Here is a 20,695-nt window from a genome sequence, read left to right on the forward strand (position 1 = left end):
GCTTCACTGCCACGCATTCAAAGACTATAAAGACAAAAGGTGTCCAGAAACTTACCGGTCGTGCAGACAACGGCGGTAACCATCCTCTGAAGTCAAGAGGCCAATGTTTCACCAGTGAAGGAACTGGCAACGGCACCCTGCACTAGACGCAGATGTAGAGCCCAGCATTCACCTATCTAAGGTGAGCACGTCGACCTGGGAGGGGGGGGCTCTACAGACAAGCTGGAAAGAGAGAGAGAGAGATAGGGACATTCAACAACCCAGACCTTTAATCCCCATATTCTTTCACCTGCAGAAACTTCACCCTTCGTGTTCGACACACAGTGCGAAGAGGTTCGACCCCAGAAGCCAATCGAGTCCTGCACATCACTTTGAGTCACAGACACCTTCCTGCCAAGACCCGCGCCTCCGTGGGAATCAGGTGAGCGTTACAATAGCATGATTGGAAGCCTCTTCACCTTCCCGGACGAGTTACATCGCCGCCTTCCGATGTTCTTCTGGAAGATGCTCCAGCATAGGTGCCAGTCGGTGCCACATCTCTCCGTCATATCTGGCTACTATAGCCAGAGAGTTGGCAGCTTTCACTGTGGTTGCTCCTACCGACAGCACTTTTTTGCCAAAGGCATCTTGTCTTTTGGCCTCATTTTCCGGGGGGTTCGTGCACTTGTGCTGGGCCCTCGCCTTTCTCGCCGCCGACACCACCGAGTCAGGGGTCGGTTGGGAGGACAGACACTTGGGGGTAGCTTCTGGGGCCTTACATTTTTTCTCCAGGCAACCTTTTATTGCCGGTTCCGAGAAAGGGTGACGCATGTTCTGTAACCCCTCCTGCCACACATGATCCAGGATGGCTACCGAAAACACCGACCTTCTCTTTCCCATGTGGTCGAAAAGAAAGCAGTCCTTTTTCTCCTCTTCCTGGGCCAACCTGAATTCTGTACACGCTTTGGCCATCATGGTGTGAAATGACCCAATGTCGTCCGGGGGAGACGGCTGAGCCGGGCTTCTCGGGGTTTCTAATTCCACCTCAGACTCCCAGGTTGGATCCCTGGAGGTGGAAAGTGAGACATCCGATAAGGTTCTCCTGTTCGAGTCCGAATCTATCAGTTCTCCTTCCTCATGGCGTGGAGCTGAGAGGTCTCCACCCGCTGGCACTGCCATGGGGGTTGACGGAGGTGGTTCGTCGATGGCCAACCTGGCTGGAGTTGCTTGAGGTAGCCTCTCGTCCAGTGTCTTCAGCAACATTTGTAACGTGGATAAAACCTCCAGCGACAAGAGTGACTGCAGATTGAGAAGAGGGGTAGACCCCGGAATGCTCCCGGAGAGAGGCCTGGTAATCCCTCGTAACCCGAGGTCTGCAGGGCCAGCTACTCTCACATCCTCATCTCCCGAGGACACCGACAAGGCCTCTTGCTGCAGTAGGGTCTCCGGCAAAACCGGGTCGAATACTTCTGGTCGCCAGGCCTCTTGCGGGATCTCCGTCGACGAGACTAAAGCTGGTCCCGTCGTAGTCGTCGCCATCTGCGGCCCAAGAACAGTTGAGACCAATTTTGTCAGTGGCATAGAGGTGGTCAACGACTGCCCTGCCGTCGATGACTGTGGTGGTCGTGTAGGTCCCCTGAGGCGTTCCCGCCTTTTCTGAACTTGACCTACGCTTCTCCATTCGAGGTCGATCTATGATGATCGCCCGAGGAGGATTTTGACTTTTCTTTTCTGTCTTTCTTCGTCGAAGATGAGGATGACGAGGCTTTCTTCGACGGAGACTCCTTAGAATGGCTGCTCGATGATTCCTTTTCCGCCGGTCGTGATTTCTTCACCGGGGGTTCAGACGATGTCTAGCGGCGCAGGGCCCCTGAAGATTTTGACGCGGAGGCCACGCTGCGTGTGGAGCCTACCTCCGAAGGCGGGTACGCCCCCGCTCCATCGTTTAACCATGCCACTAGTCGACTTCGATCTTTAAGAGTCTTCTGTGAGAAGCCCTTACATTTGTCGCACTTGTCTGCCGAATGATGCGGGTGTATACAATATATGCAATCCATATGTCCGTCCCCCTCGTGCACCTTCAACCCGCACGTAGCGCACGGGCGGAACAGCGCTTTTCCTGACATCAGGACAAAACTCCAACAGCACAACCTAGACAAAATAGTAGACTACACGACGTGCTCCCACTACTTTGGAGACGGTTGAAATCTGAAGGGAGCCGCGGGGCCGGGCCATTTATACCGCTACGTCCTAGTGGGTCGTGCGTGGGCGGCCCCAAAAACGACAGATAGGACACAAGTGTCGGAAGTTTTCCTATGGGCAACGGCTTTATAAGCGTACCGAGGGTTCCCAGTCTGTCGACGGGGAATATTCTAAGCATGTGAATCCATGAAAGATCCAATGCTGGAGAAATATAAAAACGGCGCCTCAAGGCAGCCAAAGGTGGGAAGAGGGTTAGGGAGAGGTTGTGGATAGGAAGGGGATATTTAGGGTAACCGGAAAAAGGATTAGGGAAAACTTGAATTTGGATAGGACTGGGGGAAACAGCAAAAAAAACCTGTAACCTGATTGTACTGTACGTACTTGTTTCAACCCTAGAGTTTTCTTAATAGCCCCTACTCTTCTTAATTAGAGTATAGACTACTTCATGCATACATACTCATCCCTTGAATAAGCAACAAACATAAGCACAGAGGCATGAATGAAAGCCATGAATAGGTATGACAACATACACATGTGGGCAAGGCAAACAATATCCTCCATAGATAGTACTGCCCTAAAGACGTAATTCCACTTCTCCTAATTGGTACCAAAAACATGTTTTGCATTAGGAGCGGATTCTGAACATAAATGACACAAAACATGAAATGAACACAGCGAGCTGCACAAACCTAGCGTTACTTCACGTTATGCATACTGATTACTCCCCCAAACACTCCGATTTACAGTGTTCTGAGAAATGCCAAAGTTTGTGTTCTGTTGTAAAGAAAATACGTGTGGTCAAAACAGCACGCGAGAGAGGAGTTCAAAAGAATATTCTAGCGGTGCCTTCCGCGCCCAACAAAACAAGCACTCTTGCACCATATTCATGAGAATCACTTATCTGAGGACTGGGGGGCTCGCCAGTACCTCCCCAGGCAGAAAGTTTCTCTGCGTTGAACCAGACTCCTGCCATGCTGTTCTCCGTTCCGGCGGGGAGAACAGAACACTGCTCACAATGCAGCGTTTCACCGCCAGGCCCGGGTCCTGCTGACCTCCAACCGCATACTCTGCACACCTGCTCTCTCAGGCCCAGGCCTGCCATGCCAAGAATCAGCAACAGGGCCGAGCGATGCCTTTAATAGCAAATGAGAACACCTGCCTCCCTCCGGACTAACGGCAAACCAGAGGATCATGGTAATTGTAGTTTCTTCCCCCAATTTTGACCAAAACCACCTCTTTGGACTGAGTTTCAGGCCCTTTTTGCTCACACTACTGTAGGAACTCCTCAAGCTGTCCCACTAAGAGTCAGGCAGGGTCAGGCATTTAATAATGACCACTTACACCGGCCTCAACTTGACTATTTTAGGACTGAAGTGCAAACATGTCCTGTTAATTGGAGTATTGAAGGTCAGGCAACCCCAGCCCGAGTACACACCTGCAGCCCATTGATACGACGGAGGTGTAAAAAGGAGACGGCTGAGAGAACAGGGAGAGCAGCAGTTGGGAGAGCAGAAGGGAGGCTGTGTGGCTGAGTCCAGCAGGGGTTCCCTTCTCCGTCACAGTCCAGTTTTTGACGGAAGCAGAGAGCGAGCTGGGGATGCTGTCTGGACCACAGAAGCCAAGGAGCAGAGAGTGGCAGGAGCTGAAGGCTGGAGGAGAATAGTGTGCCGATATGCTGGCCCGGTGTCTGAGGAGCTGCAGCGTGGCGAGGGAGTTGTTTCTCCAAGGAGCCATAGCGAGTCTGCCTGCATCCTGCTGGCGGTGTTCAGTGGAATGCTCGTTCCCTTGGGACCTGTGCCGGCCCGGAGGGTGACTGAGGAGCACGTAGTAAGACCTCGACCTCAACCCTGTGTACCCTGAAGGGACCGCCTGTCAACGCGACACTTCCCGGTGATTTTCGTGAAAGTCAATGAGAGAGAAACTGTGCCTGCAGTAGAGCAGAAGAAAGGCACAAACTGTAAAGCGTCACAAAATGAAAAGCAAGTGACAGATTGCAAAGAGGAATGAAAGAGAAAGCAACACTAAGCAGGAAAGTGAGAGAAAATAATAATTTTGGGAACTTAAAGTCCACTATTGTCCATAGGGAGAGGGACATTGTGGAACTTGCTGTGAGAAGTCAAGTTATATGAAAAAGCCAAAGGGGTCTGGGATCTGCATATATGAGAAGGGTAAAGGGGTTTGCTTCAAGGAAAGGCATAAAGGTGAATAGAAGGGTATGAGTGACCCAAAAGTAAAGGAAAGGTGCAAGAGTGAAATAAGTGCGCAATAAACACGATAAGGAAATGGACAGGTGCAAGGGTGCACGAAAGTAAAGTGAATCAAAGGAAGGAGCCAGGGGCACAACAAGGTGATAGAAGAGAACCAAAGAAGGTGCCAGTGGGCACAGTGAAATGAAGGATAACAAAGGGGTACAGGAAGGACCTGAAGATGAAAGGATAGAAGAAAAACAGTACAGGAAATACAGCGGGGCCAAAGATCAGAGTGGTTGCACTTAGGAGGATGAAAGGAACCTGCCATTTTCTAAAGTCTCTGATTCTACCCCATGAGAAGGTCATTTGAGAAAGGAACTGTATATAGAGGAAAAGTTAAATCCTGACAAGTTCAATTTTGTATTTGAAAGTAAAGCGGCCTAAGCTTGGGGACGGGAACCCTGAGAAGCCTAACAATTTAGATATTGAAGGAATTGAAGCTTGGGGAGGGGGAACCCAGAGAAGTTGAAAGAGGAACTGTGTTATATTTCTTTTGTTCTGTTGAACTTGGATAGGTTTTGAAGCTTGGGGAGGGGCCTCCTAATGCACTAAAGACGTTACAAGGGCATCGTGGAGTAGGTCTTGCAAACAGCGCTTTTTTGGATTGAACTCATTTTTGTGACATTGACTAAACTACACCTGGTGAGAAGACCACCTGTAACCAACCTTGGTTTCCTATTTTCTGATGAACCACTATTATTTCTTTCCTTTTTAAAGACTTTGTGACACAGGGAAAGCATGGGTTTAGATACAGGTGGATTATTGTTTTGGACTTTCAGACATCGACTGCCCTTAGAAACATCAGTTGAGGGAACCATCCCTTTCGAGTTAGGGCCAGTTAGGCAATACACCGAAGCAGGAACCTTAGTAAATAAAGGTTTTGAAACAAACATCCGAGCCGGTGTGTCTCTTGATAACATGCCTGTATCACAGTAACCAGTGAAAAAATCAAAAAGGAGGATCATGGAGATTTATACAAGATTTCCGCCCCTTAAACAATATTGTGAAGGCGGAATATACATTTGTGCTCAATCCGGCTACTATTTTGTGTACCATACCGCCTAATGCTACACATTTTACAGTGATTGACCTATGATCTAAAGAAAGCTTTCTTTTCCTTTCCATTGCATTTAGAGTCCCAATTTCCCACAGCGTTTACGTATCACAGGATTAGGCTCCAAGACACAAGGCTCCCACAGGGGTACCGCGAGTCCCCCAGTCTCTTCAATAGGGAGCCACAGATGGACTTGGGAAATATACAGGCACCCAGTGCAATTATACAGTATGCAGACCATTTGATAGTGTGTAGCACCACAGAGGAAGAGTGCAGAACAGACTCCATAAGGTTAACATTATTGGCAGAGAAGCGATACAAGGTGGACAAGGAGAAATTGCAATATTGTCAGGAAGGGAAGTACTACAATATTTTGGCCAGATAATATAAGAGGAACGAACGCCTAACACAGCAGAGGCAATTGCAAATACACTCCGCCAAGAGACAGTAAAACACATGCATCAATTCCTGGGTCAATGTAACTTTTGTCGTGAGTGGTTCTTCAACTAGAGCATGTACGTTCAGGGCCTTTTAGAAGGATCGAAGGAAGCACAGAAAGACAAGGAGACCCATAATGTGGGCAGACAAGATGATCAATGTTTTTAAGGAACTGAACTAAGCAATACCTACGGCCACTGTGCTAGGAATACCAAGTTGCAAGGAGGAATTATATTTATTCCCACATTCAAATGGATACGCGATGACAGCTGTCCTTGCGCAAAAAACAAACCATTGGCATATTACAGTGGGATCTTAGATTAGTGATGAGAGTGAATTTTCCATATGAAGAAGCACTGGCTGCAGTGGCTTTTGAAACACAGAAATCATCCACTATAACGATGGGCTGTGCAGTAACACTGTACATAAAGCATGCCTGTTTGCCATTCTTGAAAAACCAAAGCCCACGCTCACTACTGTGAGAAACCGGAGGGTATTATCCCAAGGGAACCTCAAGGAGCCCTTATTCAGGTGACCAAAGGAAGCTTGACACGCTCAGATCCCAGCCAAGGGGCCGAAAGAGTGAAAGGGAATCTAGATAGGGGAACCCAGGGTTATGCTCAGGAGATTGCCCCAAGGGAGATGCAGTATGTTACCATGGGAGAAGGTGAGGAGAGTGAGATCACTTAAATTGGTTGTCACACCTGCCCCCCTGCTTCCCATCAGATCTCTCTGGCTGAGATGCAACAACCCCTCTGTGCAGAATAAATCCTCAAAAGTTCCAATTTCCATTTCAGCCAAAAAGTAGAACTCCCAGAATTATGGTTTCACTGGTCTTAGAGTACTCTCCTGTCCCTCGGATTATTATTTTCTGTATTCCCAACCTGATCAGACAAAATACTATGATTCCCACGATCCCCTATGTTCTGTTTTTCATTTCGGTAATTCTCGTCCATTTAACAAATCCTCCAAAACCTACCCTTCCGAAAGCACCCCAACCAAAAATATAAAGGATATGATCCCATACAACACCTCTTTCCCTTTCGACTCCTTAGGATGCTCTGATGTTCAAACATTCCCCTTTTCCGATACAAACACTTGCACACACCAGAAGCAAGGGACTAATGTTAAGCCTGTGTACTCGACATGTCCCAACCCGAGGGTCAGGCAAAGTCAGGCGATTAACTTGAACCACACACCGGACGGCCCTTCCTTTTCCCCACAGGGATAAAAGGTGGAGAAAGCGAGCGCATCGAGAGGATGGGGTGGAAAGAAGTGACCTTGCTCTCTTCGTCCCAGACCTGCAGAGCCTTTGTGGAAAAGGGCCTAAGACCACAAACAATACCACAAGTGTCCTGCAGCAGATGTCAACTGTACACCGTGCAAACCTATGCCGATAAGCAGGAGCTAGGGAAGCTCCTGTGCCAGTGGTACAGGCTTTGACTCCAAAGAGGCAACAGCCAAGCGGTTCATCACAGCCGGTGAATCGAGGGGAGAATCGATAAGACCCGGGCTGCATTGAATGAGAAGTGCAAAGTGGCAAGTTTGAACCTAGTTTGATGAACTTTGAATGAACTGTTAAAGTGTGACAGGGAGACCAACTGCAAAGGGAAAGCAGCACCACGTGGGTGCTAAAGAAAGACTGGTTGAGCCCCATATGAGACAAACTACAAGTACCAGAAGGCCGTAGGAGGGCCAGCAACATAGGTCGAAGTGGTCATACAGAGGGTCGAGCAAATTCCCTAAAATCGAAAGAGTTTGATCTACAAGCACTTTTAAAGCAAGGGAAGTGAATCCCGCATAAGAGAAAGCAAGGGATGTGAAATCTGCATCGAGGGAAAACAAGGGAACTGAATCATGTATTACTTGAGAGTAAAGTGAATATGAAGCCAAGAGGAGTCCGAGGGAGATCCAGGAGGGGAAGCCATCATCCAAGAAATAGACCTTAAAAAATAGAGGGCGGAGAAATCCTGCAAGAACCGAAGGAGATCCAGGGGTGAAACCATCACCCACAGTTGTTTGATAAGGGAACTTTGATATATTTGTGGAGTACGATATAAGAAGGGTTCTCATACCTATCAGGTGGTAAACTAGAAAGTAATTTCACCAAGCAAGACATAACCCTTTGTTTCACACTGCAGGCCCATGTAATCTGAAAGGCATGTGAACCGCGAAGCGCAGGTAGGGTTAGGACTGTCCCTTAAGGGCAATCTCGTGGGAGGCAGGGCAGTGGTCTGGAGCTGGCCAAATATGTATTCCCCCCACTGCCCTCCCCCTCTCTCAAACCCCCCCCCCCCCCCCCCCCCCCCCCCCAAGTCCCCGATCATTCTATTTGAACTACCACGATCTGAACTCAGCTAAGGTGAAACAATCTGATGTAACAAAACCTTTGAAATTCAGTGGACAAAAAAGAAAAAAAAACTTTAGTTCAAGTGATGTTAAGGTGTCAATTTAAACCAACAAACCCTCAGAAATTCAGCAGGAGTTTGAAGCTATGCCACCTTAACTATGAGGGGCCCCATTACACAGCCACTAAGCACACTGATGACATCACGTATGACAACACTTATGATATGCCAGATATCATAAGTGATGATATTTGAGTAATCAGGTAGGACACCACCCATGCCCTCCTCTGTGACCTTACTGATAAATACCACACATTGGGAAACATGTTGGACTGCATTTGAAGATATAGCACAGATGCAATATACTCATCTTTTATGAAGGTCCAAAAACATTTGCCAAGCATTGTAAAAAATGGTTGGGGGGAACTACAGAAAATTGTATATTGCTATGTGCAATACCAATTTCAGATTCTATACAGCGATAGTCTGCAAGCTTTGGATCTCCAGAGGTTTTGCATTACAACCTCCACTAGTCCTACCCAGCATACGCAATTAGGGAATCACGAGGGGTGTGGCTTGGCAGCCATGGAATAGGCTGCTCTTCCTGGGAGCTCCTGCGGATCTGTAAATTATCCTGGCACTAAAACTATAAAAGGCCTCAAACTTCATAAAAACAGACCGGTGGCTGTCGGAAGGTGTGGGGCTCAAGGAGCACATGATCAGCAGTAGATTGATTGTACAAGGCGGCAACGACAGGGACCAAATTGGAAGACCCGGCCCGCAGATCTGCTGACAAGATGGTAGACACCGCCGAACAAAGGGCCATGCCAAGATGCGGCTGGCGTTTAGGCATGCACTGAAACGAGAGCTGTGACCGCTCTGAGAAAAGGAGCGCGGTGCTTCCTCACAGCAAGCACCTCTGTGACTGTTTGCTCTGGCAAGATACTTTGTTGCATAGCGCAAACGTGGTGGCGGATTTGGAGAGAGCTGCAAACCCCTTGGTTCCAGTGTGAGATCCGGAAACATTGTGGCACTGGATGAGCAGAGCACGGAGCGCAACATAGTAACAAGGACCACGAAAACCCATTGCTGACGGATTGGAACGTGAAGGGCTGCAGCAAGGCCACCCAAGCGTTGGGGTGCTGCGTGCATGGTGAGGACCGGGGGCCGTGTGCGCCCCCACTAACATGACGCGGCCAGCGAGGCACACTGCCCGTGGCACCTGGAGCACAGGGGTGTCACGGGGAAGGATCAGAGGCCGCGCACACCCCTACAAGTATAACTCGTACTGGGGAGCGGGCGGACCTCGTGCGTGCATACAGGAGATAGCGCCAAGGCGCACCAACAAGGGCCATGGAGACAGCACACGTGTAATGAATACGCTCGCAACTGAGCCTACGGCGAGCACCGGTGAGTCATCCTGCAAAGCCGGTCTGCACAACGGTGCTAGAAAACATAATACGAGGCCGCATTCACCTTTTAAATGCTGACCCAGCCACTCAAGACACAGTTGGGCACAGGCAGAGACACAGGGACTCATGGGGGCCTGAAGCAGGTATGGCGCAACACACATAATGTGCTTGATGGGGCTGTAAATAGCATATGGGGCACAGCGTCTCCAGCTCGAATGTGGGGACTGGACAGTGGTACCACCAGAAAACGCAGTGAGTTAGCGTGGTGGTGAGAATGGATCGTGCCGCAGGCAACCCCACGAAAGTGGATTGGTAGTAAACCAGGCGGCTGATGCCTGTTACTACACAAAGACGTGGTGTGGGAGGCACACTCCAGTTCGCCTACAATAAAGAACTAGCCTAGACCGGCAGCAACCTCCCCTCCTAAAATAAAGCTGCCGAGGCATACTAATCCCCACAGACCGTGGCCCAGAAGCGTGGAAGGCATCCACAAATCCATGATGCAACAAAAGGAAGGTGCGCGCAGCACACCCAGCAGTAAGGACCACTGAGGACCCCATAAACAGACGGCACTAGCGACCAGACGACGCCACGTGGGCAGGAATTGCCAGAGGGAGAGCAAGGCCCAAAGCAGACTGGCCCCGGCCGCAAGCGGATAACGGGCTGTAGGCTCACATTAACTAGGTCTCACTGCACGGATCATATAAGCCTGGCATCCAGCAGAAGAAGAGCGAGAAGGGCAACTAAATACTCCAAGAGACACATGGGGTGGCCACCGGAAATCAGGGCAGCAGAGACACCGCGCGAAGTGGCAAATCAGACCATAGTTGGTGACTATAGGGTCTACAGTAACATCAACAGGCCCCCTAACCTTCCTGACGTTGCTGACAGCGACAGGCCCCACTAAGAGACAGAGTGCAAAAACTGAAAGAAACAGCAGCGGCCGAGGACATGGGAGGACATAACCCATTTGTGACACAAAACAAACAGTACACGAGAACTCTCACCATAGCCCCCTGTAAGCATCATACCCTAAGGCGCTAAAGGCCCTATTCCTGAGCACCTGAAGAGAAACATATGGCAACGTCAAGATGGCGAATAAACAGACCAAGGGAAAGGGCAAACAACCTGCGTTGGAAGAATACGCTAAAACACTGCAAATGTCAGAAGGGGCTAGAAGTAAGGAGAAAACCCTGCCACAGATAGCGCCATGGGGAGCAAAGACCAGCAGATCCTGGAAGTGATTGCAGACCTGAAATTAGCATGGGAAACCAAACTGGAATCGGCCATGGTCGAACTGAAGGCGGCACTGGAACTTCAAGTGGGCGCAGTATAGGAAGAGGTGAATCTCCTTAGGCAAGATGTCAGAACGCTGGCAGAACGCACAGGCGAATTGGAAGAAGAGATGGCCCCGAACACAGCTGCATGTGCGTCTCGCAAATCAGAGATTCACATCTTAGAACAACGCGTGAGTAATCTGGAAAATATGGCAGAAGAAGCGGAGGGACGCGCCCGGAGAAACAACGTATCCATTGTGGGATTGCCGGAAGGAGCAGAAGGATCAAACCCCACGGACTACATTGAAACAATACTGCTGCAGGAAATAACGGGATGGGTGTTGACCCAAGGATTTGCGGAGGAACGGGCACATACGGCCTTAACGATTAGGCCACCACCAGGGGCCCCAATCGAGGCCAATTATCGCCAAAATCCTGAACTATAGAGACAGGGAAAGAAGAGAATTTTTTCGGAAAAGAGGAACGATACAAAGGGCATCGGCGAATATCACGGCATACCCGGATTACACACTGATGGTACAAAGACGGCGCATGAACTATGCTACAGTGAAAAGACAGTTGCAGGAAGCAGGTTATAAGTACATGCCGATATGCAAAACTGAAGGTGTCCCACAAAAACACAACATTGTTCTTTGAAACCCCAGAAGAGGCGTCAGATTGGCTTGACACACAGAACTGCCCATCGGAGACTGGTATCCAAAAGGAAGACGGCACAGATAAGTAACAGAGGCTGCAGAACCTACGGTGCTGCAGACTCAGACACTGACTAGAATAGAAGTCAGGGCGAAGGCCGTTGTGACTTGCTACCTGGGCCACATCGATAAGGATGCTTAGGCACGGTGATCTAGTGCAAACTGCAGGAGCCTCATGGAACCTGCTCTAACACCCCCGCAAATAGATTAGTTAGGATACCAATAGATCTGTAACACCCTGCTGGGTTCCTGATCTAGGCAACCTGAGATAGGACCAAATGCGGGAGAGCCTGAGATCCAGGGATGGAGCTGGGCACCAGTTGGGGATGGGTAGGGAGGGGGGAGGGACGGGAATGTGTGCAGTGAACATAGTTGGGGGAAATGGGATGAGGGAGGTTAGTTGGGGAGTTAATGTTGAATTTAGATGGGGAACAAGCCTACATTCATGCCAAACGAAGGTGGAGAGAGGAACAGAGAGGGGATGAGGGGGAACAAAATATGGATGGCAATGGGAAGTCTCAGGATCGTAACTTGGAACGTGAGGGGCCTTAATAGCTACTTTAAGAGGAAAAAGGTAATGATGTATTTGAGGAGGCAGAAAGTGGACATAGCATTACTACAGGAAACCCACCTCACCAAAGAGAAACTAGAGGTGGTCAAGAAAGTGGAGAGGGACCACCGTGGGAGCGACATTCAGCTTATGCCAGGGGGGTGGTTACCTGGGTAGCACCTCATGTGCTATTTCAGATGCTCCAAGCCACGGTGGAGCCAGACGGAGGATGACAGTAATACGAGGGCTGTTGGAGAACCGAGAATTGAGCCTCATAAATACTTATGCCCCCAACCAAGACACAGCGGCCTACTTCAGGACCCTATATGGCAAAATTAGCCCCCTCTTGGGAGGTGCGTGAGGGGATTTCAACTGCACGCTATGACAGGTCAGATACGAAACTAGATAAACCCACCCCCGCCACAAAAGCATTACAGGCCTTGCTGAGAGACTTTTGGCTAGAGGATATCTGGAGACAGCAACACCCGAATGATAGGCACTACCCAGACTAGCCGCCCCACAAAACCTATATACGAGACTGGACTATATGTTCGTTGCCTCTGAACTCTTAGGTGAAATGATGGGCTCAGAATATAAGGCAAGAACGCCATCAGACCACTCCCCCTGGTCGTGGAGTTGAGACACCAGCCCCCCAGAGCAAGAATCCCAACATGGAAGATTAGAGCCGAGGCCCTGTGGGACTCGGCTTTTCGAGAGGATTTAAGGGAGGAGATCGAGTACTTTGACACCAACGCAGGGAGTGTGAAGTCAGGAGAAACTTTATGGGAAGCGTTTAAAGTGGTAGTAAGAGGTGCAGCCATATCCAAATCTAGAGGGCTCCAAGGGGGCATAGAGCAAGAGCTACAAGAGACAGAAGAAATTGGAAGCAATGATGCGGAAGGGGGGGGGTACCTCACAGGACAACACTGAACAAGTGAACTAATTACAGCAAGCCAATAGGGAGCTCTGGGAACGATTATGCAAATTGAATTATAATAAATACATCGAAAGGCAACACGCAGGGGGGGGGGACAAAGCGGGGAGGCTGTTGGCATGGCTATATAAAAATGAGACACCGTGAACAGTAACCAGGGAGATAACGGGAGAAAGGCAGATCTGGAACACCCAGGAGGGAGTGAACGAGGGGTTCCTTAGATTTTACAAATGCCTCTATGAAGATACAGGGGAGGAAGCAGGGCGGGAGACGCTAGAAACACTGGAAGACATAGGATTACCCAAATTAAATGAGGAGGAAAGGGAGAACCTGTAGGCCCCAATTACAATAGAGGAACTTGAGACAGTGTTCCTGCACTTACCCACCTGTTAAGCCCCAGGACCAGACGGGCTCCCCAGCTTATTTTTCAAAACCTTTAGGCAAGCAGTACTGCCCCCCCCCCTTTGGCCATGCTAAATGAGGTGTTCGAAAGGGGAAGGCTGCCAGAATCCCTAAGAGAAGCGTCGATTGTTCTGCTTCTAAAACCCGGTAAGCCAAGCACAGAATGCAGGTCATACAGACCCCTATCCTTGTTAAATCAAGATAGCAAAATCCTCACAGCAGTGCTGGCAAACAGACTAAAAAGGGTAAATAATAAACTCAAACCCTGATCAAACCGGCTATGCTCCGGGAAGGAGCATAACCGACTACCATAGGAGACTCCACCATATAATATAACAGCTTGTCGAAATAGCAATAGTCTTGCTGGATGCAATAAAAGCCTTCTACTCTGTGAGGTGGCCGTGGATGATGGCGGCCTTTAAAGAATATGGGATAGGACCTGGGTATCTGAGGTGGGTTAAGATGGTATACAGCTCCCGAATAGCTAAAGTCAAAACAGGTGCGATAATCTCGGATAAATGGCAACTCAGCAGGGGCACAAGGCAGGGCTGCTCCTGGTCCCCTATGCTATACATACTGGCACTAGAACCATTAGCAATCAGCCTCAGACAACAATACGGGGAGATAGGAATCCACACAAAGGGGGGACCGTACTTGATATAACTGTACGCCAATGGTATGTTGCTATACCTGCGCTTCCCAGAGGAAAACTTTCAGTATGTTCTGGAAGTGATGGAACACTACACAACCCTTTCGGGCATAGCAGTAAGCCCCAAAAACATCAAGCATGTTCCACCTGGTAAGATATAGGGGGTGCCCACAGGGAGACCTACCTGTCTTGCAGATACCCTGGCAAACTAGAACATTCAGATACTTGGGGATCGATATATATCATAAGGCCGCAGACAAATATAAATACAATACGGAGAGGGCCATGGAAGGCATTGAGAATAGCATGGGGTTCTGGGCGAAACTCCCCCTGGCCATGGTGGGCAGGGCGGCCTTGCTCAAGATGGTGGTTCTGCCCAGGCTGTTACACTTTCTGATTCTGTTTTAGGAAGATGAACAAGTTACTTACCCCTGGTAACGTTCTTTCAACTTGATGTTCCGTCAACATATTCCTCATCCTTGACATGTAATGTCCAGCTTCGGAAACATTTTCGGCAGAGGGCGCCTGCGTCAATGTTGGTGTCCCTTGGAGGCCTCCGTCGCGGGTGATGTCATTGGATGTTAGAAGTAGCATGCATGGTGCCCATTGGCCTCAGTTCTGTTTTTCCCCTCCTCGTGAAGCAGATATGCCCATAACACAGGCCTGTTAGTACTCAGCTTTGTTCGAACGAAAGCTGTAATAGCATGGGAAATGCTACAGAGGGGTAGGATGGGCAGGCGGTGAGGAATACGTTGGAGGAACATCCAGTCGAAAGAACGTTACCAGGGGTAAGTAACTTGTTCTTCAAATGGATTCTGTCCTCCAACGTGTTCCTCATCTTTGACAGACTCCCAAAGCATTATCCAAGATAGGAGGAGGGTGAAGAATTTAGACAAGCAGAATTTCTTTTTAAATGTTTCTTTTTAAAAGGCAGCGTAAAGGACTGCATTACCAAAAGCAACATCCTGAGCATGGGAGGTATCCAGAGAATAATGCTTAGTAAACATGTGCATTGAGGACCACGTTGCAGCACCACAGATTTTTTAAATAGGGACACCTCTTTGCAGGGCAGTCGATGTGGCCATGCCTCTGGTGGAATGAGCACGCAGCCCTCAGGAGGGTCCTTGCCCACCAGTCTATAGCATTCAGAACTAGTGATGATGATCCACCTAGACAAGGTCTGTTTACAAACAGCCTGCCCAGTTTGTGTCCTGTATACCCAACAAAGAGCTAGTCTACTCTCACTTTGGACATTCTGGAAACAAAAGCTTAATGCTCTCCTAGGGTCCAACCTATGGAGCCTTTCCTCTTCCTTACTAGGATGCGGAGGAGGATAGAAGGCTGGCAGCACAATTCTCGGACTTAATTGAAAATCCGAAACTACCTTAGGCAAAGAGGAGGGTTTCACCCTCAACACAACCCTGTCCTTGCAGAATATAACAAAGGGTGGCTTGGACGAAAGTGCCTGCAACTGGCTCACTCTACGTGCAGATGTAATAGCAACCAATGGAATTGTCTTAAAGGTTAACAACCTCAACAGACATGTGTGCAAGGGTTCAAATGGGGCACACATCAGAAATTTCAAAACCAGCTTGAGGTCTCAAACTGGAACCTGAAAAGTAGAAGGCAGGAACACATTTGTGAGCCCTTTAAGAAACTGAGTGACCAGTGGGATCTTCAAATAGGAGCATTCCTCTGATGAGCACTTAAAGATTGAAAGCGCTGCCAGGTAACCCTTAATGGTTCCAACTTGAAGACGTTTGTGTGCTAATGAAAGCAAAAAGGATAGAACATCCTGAGTTGTACACTGAAAAGGATCAACATTCTTTTCCCTGCACCAGTCGCAAAACTTATTCCAGCAGCAACAGTACAGAGACTTTGTTGCTGGCATTCTGGCTGAAAGCGACACCTCCATCACATCATCCGGGAGGTCCCAATCCTTGTACCGTAACCTTCCAGAAACCAAGCGTGATGGTTGAGCGTCTTTACCTCGGGATGGAGAACCCAACCCTCCTCTCGTGAGAGAAGATCCTCTCTTTGTGGAAGACGTATCAGAAGACAGATGGGCATATCCAGGTGGTTGGGTACCAGGTTCTCCTGGCCCAATCCAGGGCAATGAGGATCATGTGGGTCCCGAATCATAATCTCCAGAGTACCTGAGGAATGACGGGCACTGGCAGAAACGCGTACAGTAGCGGGAATTCGCAATCCACCACAAGCCCGTCTCCTAAAGCTCCTCTGAGGAAATTCCCTTGAGCAGTACAGCTCGCCCTTTCGGTTGACACCGGTCGCGAACAGATCCACTGGAGGGGTTCCCCAAAGGGCGTAGATCTCTTGAAGGACTTCCTGAGCTAGTTCCCACTCGTGGGAGACTTTGCCCTGCCTGCTCAGAGCATTCGCTGCTGTGTTCTTCTCGGCCAGATGAACTGCCAATAGGGAGATTCCTTCTTGTATTGTCCAGTAAAAGAGCTGCATTGCCTATCTGCACAGTGGTAGTGACCCTACGCCTCCTCTTTTTGAGGTAGTGCATGGCAACTGGTTTTTCATTATCAGGACATTCTTTCCCCATACAGACGGCAGAAAAGCCTTCAGCGCTAGTCTGATTGCTCTCAGCTCCGAAAGATTTATGTGTAGCCTGGACTCCGATGGAGAACACGGATTACGGATTGTCAGATCGTTGGCGTGAGCTCCTCATCCCGTGAGTGATGCGTCCATCACTCCCGTGACATCCGGCCATGATTGACAAAGTTCTCCCTTCAAAATATTTGCCTCACAGGCCCACCACAGAAGAACCTGGGAGAGTCTGGCTGGAATCTGAAGCCGGTCCGACATCTTGCTGGAGAACTGGGACCATCATGTTCTGAGAGGCCACTGAAGGGATCTCATTCTCAGACAGGCCTCTGGCACCAGAAAAATGCAGGATGCCATGAGGCCGAGCAACCTCAAGAATTCGAAAGCCGGAAGACTCTGGAATTTTGTTACCATCTGGAGAATGTCTTGAGCCCTCACCTTGGGTGGTCAGCACTTTCCCCCAAGGATGTGTCTAATACAGCCCCTATGTAATGGAGCTGCTGTGAAGGTTTCATATGGGACTTCTTGAAATTGAGGGAGACGCCCAGCCTGTGAAGGGAGTGGCAGGTAACGTTGAGATGATCCAAGGCTTGTTCGGGAGAACGCGCCTTGATCAGCCAATCGTCCAGGTAAGGGTAGACGTGAATCCCCTTCTCCCGAGATGCGCTGCCACCACCAGTTTGGTGAAGACCCTCGGTCGAACCTCAGGTATTTCCTATGCTGAAGATGGATTGGCACATGCAAATAAGCATCTTGTAGGTGCAATGGCACCAACCAATCCCAAAGTTGGAGGGCCTGAAGGATCTGGGAAAGTGTGACCATCTTGAATTTATACTTCCTGAGGATCTTGTTCAAGTATCTCAAGTCCAAGATGGGTATACGTCCCCTGCCCTACTTGGCAATCAAAAAATATGGGGAGTACCAACCCTTGTTCCTCTCAGCTACAGGCACTGGTTCTATTGCACCTCTCTCTAGCAGGGTCAAGATTTCCTGCACAAGGAGCGGATCCGGAATCCTCAAAGAGTGCCTCCCTGGTGGATTGGTCAGGTTTTTTTTTTTTTTAATAAAAGGAAGGCAGTAACTGTGGGCTATTGTTTCCAGAGCCCAATCATCTGAAGTAATGTCTCACCACTCTTCTAGATGCTGAGACAGTCTACCCCCCCCACTGGTGAGCTGTGACTCAAGCCCTCAGATCGGTTTTGAAGCGGCTGTAGCAGAGACTGGTGGTAAAGAGGCTGCAGCTTGGCACCTCTACATAGTCCACCACAAAGAAACTTTCGTTGGCCTCTTTGACTGGCCAGTCCTCTCGCACTTCCAAATGACGAGTAGTAGCGAAAAGATCTACTCTCCAAGGTTGTCCGCTAGGACGAAAAGGCCGAGGTTGCCTAACAGCAGTGCCTAAAGATTTGACTGCCGCCTTTGAGGTCTCAACTTCTCAAAGCTCTCGTCAGCCTGGCTGTCAAAAAAATGAGTCCCGTCAAATGGCACGTTGAGAAGTCGAGCCTTCACATCAGGTGCAAAACCAGACTTTCGCAACCACGCAAACCGGCGTACCACAGTGCTTGAAGCCATGGACCTGCTGATGCTGTCTGCAGAATCCAACCCAGACTGAAGGGACTCGCACATGGCTTCCTTGCTGTCCTTAATAGCCAGGAAGCCATCCCTTTCATCCCCCTCGGGAATATGCTCCGCCACCATAGAGATGCACTCCCACAGAGCGTAAAAACATTTTGCCAGGGCACAAGGGAAGTTGGCAGATTTCAATACCATACTCCCAGCCGAAAATACCTTTCGCGTCCACCCATCTATGCGCTTATCGTCCCAATCAGGAGGGATGGTAGGGTATCCTGCCTGTTTCGAGGTAGCCGTAGCTGCCTGGACCACCAGAGTCTCAGGAGTGGGGTGTGTTGACAGGTAGTCTGGGTTGCTACTGGAGGGGCAGTATTTTCTTGTAAGAGATTTGTTAACCGCAGGATTAGTCTCCAGGGTTCCCCAATTTCTGGCCAACTTTTTTGCAGTCACACATGGAAAGGTAACACGGGATCCGTAGGTGGACCCTTGTCCAAAATGTCTGCTAAACCAGCCTGATCATAACGCAGAGGAGGTCTAGACCAGCCCAAATATTCAACAACTCTAGACAGAAGTTGTCTGTACGAGGTATCAGGTAAAATTATCCCCACCAATAATATCACCATATATATATGGTCGTGGGGTAAGGCCATAGGCGATATTAGTGGGGATAATTTATGGGGTAAATGGACCCAGGGGTTGTGGGGGTGTCCCCCGCTCCCTTTAAAAATATAGGAGTTGCGGGGAGGGGAGGGGGACAGGTCCCCCGCAAGTTCCATGGGTAAATATCGCTGCACAAATATAGTGATATTCTTGTATGGCAATATTTTTGCAGGCATATTAACATATGGAACCCTGTACGAGGAGTCTGCATGCTTCCCTGGATCCGGCTTGCCGAACTCCAGTAGAGGAGAGTTGTCTATACCACGTGCATTATGCAAGGTATCACAGAGATCCTGCATCCTACTCTCCTCTTAAATGAGGCAGACACATTAGGAGTCCCAAACTGGAGACCAAAAGGTGCATCATCCTCATCCAAACACTTCTCCTGCTCAAAAATGGAATTGAGGGACTTTAAAAAAAAAAAAAAAAGCTTTTCTGTTTCGGGCAGAGGGGCATAGCTTTTCTATGGTGTGGTACCCAGAGGCTTCGAAGTTTTCGAAGGCGTCATCTTTGACTTAGTTACTGCCCTCTTAGGAGGATCAACAGTCACTGGGGGCTGCGCCGGTAAAATTGGCACAGATGGCGTTGATGACGTTGACAGTGGCTTTGGCAGCATCAAAGGCCTGACAGGGGTCCAGGACCCGATGGGCGTTACCGACGGCACTGGCGCCGAGGGCTTAGAAGGAGTCGACGACCTTGACCTCTCATCACGTCTCGAGTGATCCTTCGATACCTTGTCCAAACGAGGCCTCGATGTGGATCATGCCGTTAACTCGGGCTCGAGGGCGCACAAGTATCTAGCCGCAACCGCTCCTTGCCAGCATCCACAGTAGGCGCAGTCGGAGCGCGGTCCTGGTTATCAAAGATGTTAAGCATTTCCACACAGAAAGCCTCTCATTCTGCCAGTGTCAACTTTTTAGACTGGCATTTCACCCGCTCGTGGGAGTCGCCGGACGAAGACTAGGAAGGCGACTGGCAGTGCCTTCAGCACGATCTCGTCGAAGACAGAGTGGTGGGAACCACTCCTAGATCTAGTGCGCTTGGCCGCCTTCCTCCGAGGAGAGTCCCCTCTCGACTCATCGGTTGAAGGCCCAGCAGGTCGGGACTTATGGGGTTTGGAAACCTTACCTACCTTGAGTTTCCCTTTAGTTCCCCTAAGGCCTTTCCTGTCATGGATTGACCTGGAGCACGTATCCGTATCGTGGCACTCACCGAGGCAACACAGACAGACTTGATGCAGGTCCGTGAAGGACATCTTGGAGTCGCAGTCCTGGCATTATTTGAATCTGGACCGAGGTGTCGTCGGAGTAGAAGACGAAGACATATTCGAAGAACCAACAGCAAATACCTTCATAAGTACAAGGCGTGCCGAGTTTCTCATGAAGCAAACGCGTTTGAAGAAAAATGTCACTGAGACCAACGGGTATCGTGCGTGCTACTTATAACATCCAATGACGTCACGGAGGCCTCCCAGCAACATCGACTCAATGCCATCGACGTAGGGCGCCCTCTGCCGAAAAAATTTACGAAGGAGCCGAAGCTGGACATTACATGTCAAATATGAGGAATACATTGAAGGACACAATCCATGCGAAACAATGATTTTATGAGCTGTTCCTTCTCATGTATTGTATTCTTTGGCAGTCTGGTGCAAAGTTATAATTGTACTACGCAAATGTCATCTT

The 20,695-nt window shown here is 49.3% G+C and overlaps 1 protein-coding gene across 2 annotated transcripts in view; it reads right to left on the reverse strand.

Annotated features, from left to right (window-relative positions):
- Positions 1–20,695, reverse strand: part of TCEA2 (transcription elongation factor A2) — a 991,119-nt gene that overhangs the window by 428,436 nt on the left and 541,988 nt on the right. The window lies entirely within an intron of this gene.

This window comes from Ambystoma mexicanum, chromosome 3p (assembly GCF_040938575.1).
Source record: "Ambystoma mexicanum isolate Mex_15411 chromosome 3p, UKY_AmexF1_1, whole genome shotgun sequence".
In the NCBI taxonomy this organism is placed as follows: Eukaryota; Metazoa; Chordata; class Amphibia; order Caudata; family Ambystomatidae; genus Ambystoma; species Ambystoma mexicanum.